This window comes from Fonticula alba, assembly GCF_000388065.1.
Source record: "Fonticula alba strain ATCC 38817 unplaced genomic scaffold supercont2.2, whole genome shotgun sequence".
Classification (NCBI taxonomy): domain Eukaryota; order Rotosphaerida; family Fonticulaceae; genus Fonticula; species Fonticula alba.
Genome location: NW_009242972.1, coordinates 220,387 through 225,996, shown reverse-complemented (window position 1 = coordinate 225,996; position 5,610 = coordinate 220,387). Strand labels below are relative to the sequence as shown.

The 5,610-nt window shown below is 64.8% G+C and overlaps 2 non-coding genes across 2 annotated transcripts; both read right to left on the bottom strand.

The window, feature by feature from the left end:
• Positions 1–1,939: 1,939 nt before the first annotated feature.
• Positions 1,940–2,011, bottom strand: H696_01065. Its single transcript has one exon. It is a non-coding gene; the product is annotated as a tRNA-Asp (tRNA).
• Positions 2,012–3,023: 1,012 nt separating this feature from the next.
• H696_01064 lies at positions 3,024–3,097 on the bottom strand. Its single transcript has one exon. It is a non-coding gene; the product is annotated as a tRNA-Val (tRNA).
• Positions 3,098–5,610: the final 2,513 nt, after the last annotated feature.

Below are 5,610 nucleotides of genomic sequence, written 5' to 3'. Positions count from 1 at the left end.
GGGGGGGGGGGGGGGGGGGGGGGGGGGGGGGGGGGGGGGGCAGCGTGGGCGAGCCCGAGCGGGGAGGCCGTCGCCCCCCGCGCCCCGGGAACCGGCGGGTGCCCTGCGCGGGGGTGCAATACGAATGGGTCACCCCGCAGGGCGCGAGCCGGAGCTTGCCCGTCCCGGCATGCACCGGGGTGCGCGCCCAGACGTGTGCCCGGGCTCCAAAGCGTCGGTCTCGGGCAACTCAGGCACCGCTGGCGGCCCCCCCTGTTCCTTGGTTCCAGCCTTGGCGTATGTCCCGGAGCGTGCCCCGGTGGCGAGAGGGCCGGGGGGAGCGTCGCAGCGGGCATCGGGTGCACCCAAAAGGGCCCTCCCCGAAGGGACACGCGCCGGACAAGGGGCGCCGGGGGAGCGCGCCCTCACAACAGAGGGCGCCCGGCCGCGAGGAGGGGAGGGGAACCAGGAGCTCGGGGCCTCTCGTCGAAGGGGGGGGGGGCGGGGGGACAGAGAGTAGGGGCCGAGCGGGATGCAAGGGCCCTCCCCAGGTCCGGCCCTGCACACGGCGCCTGTTCAACGGCGGCGCGAGTCACTTCCAACGGCAGGCAGCGGCGGGGCGTGAAAAGAAAATAATATCCCAGCCTCTTCTTCGCCAGCATGCTTATTGCCTTGTGTAATTCCAGACCCGGGGCCCATTTTGGCCGGGCGTCCTGGCTTGCACTCAAGACCGGCGCTCTTCGCGCTGGGGACACGCGCACACGCGCGCGCGCGCGCGCGGTCATCACACACCAGGCTCGTAGGCCCCCAACCGACCCTACTCATGCCCGGCCCCGCCACCGGGCTAGGGAGGGCAGCCCAAGTGGCCTAATCTTCGGGCAAATTACGTCGGTAATTTAATCCACCCAACATACACTCTCATGAGCTTTGACATTAATGATACTGTTTGCCCGGGTCGCCCCACCGCACACTTACACACATGCACAGACCGCCCAAACAAGCTACTCCATCCGAAGGGACGGGGCGGGGCGGGAAAGGGGCCGCGGAAGACAAGGGAGAGAAGCACCCAGAAGCAAGGCCGCTCTCTCTTGCCTGTTGTGCTCGTGGCGACCTTTAGCTGTGGGTGCCCGAGTGACACATCCTGTTCTTGGGTGACAGGTGTTTCCGTTACGTGGAACCGTGGCCGCAAGGGCCGCCTGGCGGGCCACGCAGAGGGGCCAGCAGGGGGGGGGGAGGAGAGCATGCGCCGGGGAAAGGGCGTGCCCTCTTTCTCCTGAGCGCCACTGCGGTGGGAGTCCTGCGGAGCAGGGCCCACGCTGGCGCTTCACCAACGCCTCCGGGAGTTGAGGAGCGGATGGAATTCGCCCAGCCGTCTGGCCGGTGGGAGCCTTCATTCCTGCGGGGAGGGTCTCACGGGTTTTGGCCAACGTCAAATGGGTGCGTCTTGACGGAGGCCATGCCGAAGATGTGCCTTTGTCCCAAAAGGCCCCCAGGCGGCAGGGAGCGAGGGGGAGCCCATCGACGAGGGGATTCACGGCCATCCGCGCGCGCCCAGGCCAGTTGACAGCTCGGCCGGAGCCGAGTCAGGGGACAAGAAGGATGGGCGGAACCTCGGACGGAAAAGGCCGTCCGGGGGGAGGCCCCCGGGGACGGGCGCTCGTCGGGTGGGGTGGATATTTTCTCGCCTGATACTCGGCGCATCACTGCGACGCTTTTCGCTCTCCGAACACGTCTCGGGATGAGGCCCTCTTTTTTTTTTTTTGCTTCTGGGCTGGGTCAAGAGGGGAGGAGCAGGAGCACTTTGCGACCGGACCCCCCGCCCCCCCCCCAACCCGCACACATCTCCTCCTCCCCCCCTCCCCCTCCTCCGTCGGGTGCTGTGCACACCGCCCGGCCCCCCGGCGAGATGCTAATCACATGAATGTGCCATTTTCCTTATTGTCTCGCGGCAAAAAAAGAGCTCCCGATCCGGGAATTGAACCCGGGCCTCCCGCGTGACAGGCGGGGATTCTCACCACTATACTAATCGGGATATCCGTGAGGAAGCCCGCTCCCCGTCGTTCTATAAGGTCTCGTATTTCAGCGGTCGGTCTGTTTTCGTAGCTCCTTGCTTGAAGGACCCGCGGCCGGGTTCTAGTTTGGGCGGGCCGGCTGGCACAAAGCGGGCCCTCCCGGAGGACCGGAAAGCAGGTCACCTCACAGAAACCTCCGCCAGAAGGGACTCGTCGCCGCCCTCGTCCCTTCTGGATGGTCCCATCCCTCGGCAGCGCGAATGAAAAGTCTCACCTTTTCCAAGGGGACACCCACAGGAGAGATCCGGGCTTCCAACGGTCTCCGCAGGGGATTTCAAGGCTCGATGTGTGCGTGTGAGTCCATCCCCCTCTCCGGGATAGACATGATGGTGGCGTTGCATCCCGCGCCGGATCGCAGGCTGGATGAGCAAAGATTCTGGCTTTTTGGTGCAGCTGATTGCATGTCTTGACATTTGCCGCCTCGCCCCTCGCCGGCCGATCGACAGCAAGGATCCTTGAAGCCTCCTCGCCGTCTTGCCCGGCACAGCCCCCTGTCCTGTGCACCCACCGAGGCCGTTCGAAGGAGTCACAGCTCGACATTCATCGATGGCGGGCGGGGGTGTCCCTTTGCCGATCCCCTCACATTTACCTGACCCAGACGGGGATTCCTGCCTCCCGGGCTGCTCTCTCGGCCTCTGCCTGGTGATGGTGAGGCGCACGCGATCGACGAACGGGCGCAGGGGAGGGCGGCGGACGGGGCGAGAGGAGACCACGCGTGAGGGTTCTTTGAGGACCTCCTGGGCGGCAAAAGGTACCATCCCTATTCAATATCATCCCCGTGCCAGCCACCTGCTGTCGGGTGTTTTGGGCGCGTAAATCAGCGGAAGGGACGCTGATGTCCGCCTCGCGTCGCGGGAATTCACCGAAGAGGGCATTTGTCTCCGGGATCAGGGGGTGGCCGAGGGGAATAGTATGGGACAAAGAAAAAAAACTGACCATCCTCCGCTAATTTTAGGGAGTCCAAAAAGGGACTGTCCGAACCAGGACTCGAACCTGGGACATTCTGTGTGTTAGACAGATATGATAACCATCTACATCATTCGGACTGGGGGATGACTCCAATAGGAACAATATAATGAATATCGATTGTAACTGTGAAACCAGAATCTCTTCAGAGGGATTGGCGACCTGCCGTTGGTTTGCTTTGGTGCATCGCTCTCCCTGGAGCGGAGTCGGCCAGTGTGACCGATGGACTTGTTATTTGAGCGCCGGCCACCAGCTTCGAGCCGCTCCTTATGCTATTCCCCTTATTCCGAAAGCTGGCCGCCTCGATACCGAGACTTGGGACGCTTCCGAGGAGGAGGAGTAGGGGGCGGGGAGGGGGACTTTTAGGGGTCTCCGAGAATGTCATGCCGGGGTTGAGGCGTATCCAGCACTCTACAGGACAACATCAGTGTTGCTGGCGAAACTGGCCGTCCATTTGGTTAAGCCCCAGTTTGGGGCATTGATGAAGCCGAGCTCCAGATCCAACTCACCGAGCGAGGAAGTCACACGCGAGCAATCCCGCGAGCTCTTTCGGCATTTGAACGTCATTCTTCACTTTGAGGAATGCATGGTCAGACGGAGTCATGGGCTCGCCAAGCCCCGAGCCCGGGCGACGGCCCGACAAGGGGGCAGTCATAGGTGCGCGCGTGCGCGCTTGTTTGTCTGGGCGAGTGCGGGACTCTCAGCCTTCCGCCTCGACGAAGCCCGAGATCGAAAGAGGGCTCCCTCTGGGAGCCTGCTGCCAGCCAAGACCCTGGCACCTGAGTGGGTCGATCGGCATGCGAGAGCATCATCGAAGCGCCCGGCCGGCCTCCGAACACCTGTTCTGAGACTTCCTTATGGCGATGTCTCCGTTTGATGAGGGGCTCTTGCTACTTTTCTTGCTCACTCACTCGTCCCCCCCTCCCTTGAGAAGACACCACACTCATCCCTTCGGGCGGCAGCATCCGCTGGCTCGGCGCGCCTTCCTCCTTTTTTCCCGACCGGGTCCCTTTTTCAGGAGCAGATTCCCGAGATGTCTTGTGTCAAATGGTCGCTGGTCCGATGGACGCCCCGATTCGTGGGGACCTGCCTCAGGGCGTAGGTAATCCGTGATCAAGCATGAACACATGCGCGCATTTCAAAGTTACTTCTGTGACAGGAGCGGCCTGGAGCCTGGGGGTGTCCGCTTCTTGAGTGGCCAAAGCGGGTAAGGCCGTGGTGAGAGAGAGAGACCGAGTCGTTCGTTTCCCTTACGGGCCGGATTCTCTTCGTGGAATGGGCCACGCCCCGGTCCATGGATCAAGGGCTGTGGTGTTTTGGACGCTGCGCCCACCGGGGCCCTTGGGGTGGGACACAGGCGCAGGCGCGTGCGGGCCAGGGACAAGGAGCGAGCCTGGGCCCGCCAGTCTGATATTGTAGAATCACACCAACAGGCAGAACGTGGGCCACAGGGACCTCGGCTTCCGGGGGGGGGGGCGCCCGGCGAAAGGCTGCCAGCGGGCGCCGCCTTCGTGTTCGGCAAGGGGCGCTGCTGTGCCAGGGGGGAGGGCTTCCTTCAGGGTCAAGTCTTCGGGAGGGGGGGGGGGGGCTCTGGCCCGGGGATATCTGCGGTAGCAGGGCCGATCGGTGTAGGTCTCCTCCACGCGCGAAGTCGCGCATGAAGGGCAGAAAAAGGGAACATGCGTTTTGAATACGGGACCACTCTCCGGGGCGGGGGGGGGGGGGCAAGGGGAACGTCCCCTTTAATGCGCTCTCGCTGACCATGGCTCCCCTCGTCTTGAACGGGCTCGGAGCACAAGCGGAGCTTGCCAGGGAGAACCGGGAGCGGGGGCCGGGCGGGGGGGGGGGGGCGCCAGGGCATATGGCAGCAAACCAAGTGCGGGTCAACATTCCTTGCCCGAGGGCAGCCCCGTTTCAGACCGAGCCCCGGCCTCTGGCCTGCGGGTGCTGCCGCCCTTTCCGCGCCTCCCGGGGGGCGGGGACGGGGGGGGGAGGGTGCCCGGCCCAAGCAACGGTTCTCGGGTGATCCCCGATCGCCGCACGCCCCACCGCCCCACGGACGTGACACCACCACTGGGAAGCCTGCAGGGAGGGGGGGCAACCACCATCCCGGCGGTTGGTGGTCGCGGAGGCAGCTCCCTGCGCTGCTCCCTGCGGCAGGCCACCCGTCGCTCGGCCCCCGCCTGGGAGCGACTCGGCATGCGCGTGTGCCTGTATGTGCGCATGTGCTGCCTCTCCGGCTCTTTGGGCCGCGGTCTGTTTGGGGGGGGGGGACAAGCCGCAGGCAGGAAGGAGGTTGAGCGCGCGTGGATGGAGAGGACTGGGGCGCGTGAAGTTGCCAGGCGGACGGGCGGGGGAGATCTCCCAAAAGCACAGGCATGCTGTGCGGCCTGGGCGGCCCTGGCCCGAGGTCCCGCGGGACGGTCTCTCCCATCACACCAAGAGACACGGGAAAGTGCGCCGGTCGCTGCTTTCACCTGCAAGCCAACAGTGGCCCAGCGGGGGGTGGTCAAGCACTGGCGCCGGTGTTCGCTCAAACATCCCACCGCCACCGCCACAGTTGTCTACGCGCCCCCCCCCCCGGCCGGGGCCA